Source organism: Tupaia chinensis, unplaced genomic scaffold (assembly GCF_000334495.1).
Source record: "Tupaia chinensis unplaced genomic scaffold, TupChi_1.0 Scaffold143602_1, whole genome shotgun sequence".
NCBI classification, from domain to species: Eukaryota; Metazoa; Chordata; class Mammalia; order Scandentia; family Tupaiidae; genus Tupaia; species Tupaia belangeri.
Window position 1 is genome coordinate 2447702 of NW_006203448.1, and position 797 is coordinate 2448498.

Below are 797 nucleotides of genomic sequence, written 5' to 3' on the forward strand. Positions count from 1 at the left end.
GTGACCGGTGGCACGCACTCACTCACACACACACGGACAAGCAGGTCCCCACCTGGTGCCCGTGCTCCTGGGCTCTGACTGGTGGGAGTCACACACACACACACACATACACACACACACACAGACACATGGACGAGGAGGCAGGTACTACCTTGCCGAGATCCTGCGCCAGGCTGAATGGCTCCAGCTTGGCAGGGAGCAGCCCAGGAAGGCCTTGGTGCCTCTGGCCCTTTAGGAAGCTGGCAGGGTGGACCCTTGTCTTCAAGTTCTGAGAAATGAAGTCATGGGCACAGCCACCCCCTCCCTAGCAGTAAATCCAAGACACTCAGAGCCTGGAATCGCATTGATGACACCAAAGCCCTGCAAGGGCAGGTCTCAGGCCGCTGCTGCGGGATGGGCCGAGGGGCGTTGGGTTCATCTCCTCCAGAGTTACAGGTGAGGGGGCGTCAGGGCAGGGGCAGGGACAGCGGGTGGTGGAGGGCCTGGGCTTCCACTGCTCACCCCAGGATAGCTCTCCTCGCTCCACGCCAGGTGGTCGGAGCTCTGTTTGCCCACATGCAAGTAAGACTTGTCCCTAGTTGGGAGCAGGGGTTGGTGGCCCTGTGAGCAGCGTCAGTCACACTCTTCTTTTTTTTTTTTTTTTGAGAGAAATTTTCACTGTAGGGCGTGTGCGCTCGCCAGACAGACAGAGAGAGACATAGAGACAGAAAGCGAGAAATCACCCCCCAGGGGGGATGGTCACGCCGCAATCCCTTCTCCTCCATTCTCCTCTCGGGATCTTGGGCACGCACGCACAC

The 797-nt window shown here is 59.0% G+C and overlaps 1 protein-coding gene across 1 annotated transcript in view; it reads left to right on the forward strand.

Moving 5' to 3' along the window:
- Window positions 1-797, forward strand: part of RAPGEF1 (Rap guanine nucleotide exchange factor 1) — an 86836-nt gene that overhangs the window by 74466 nt on the left and 11573 nt on the right.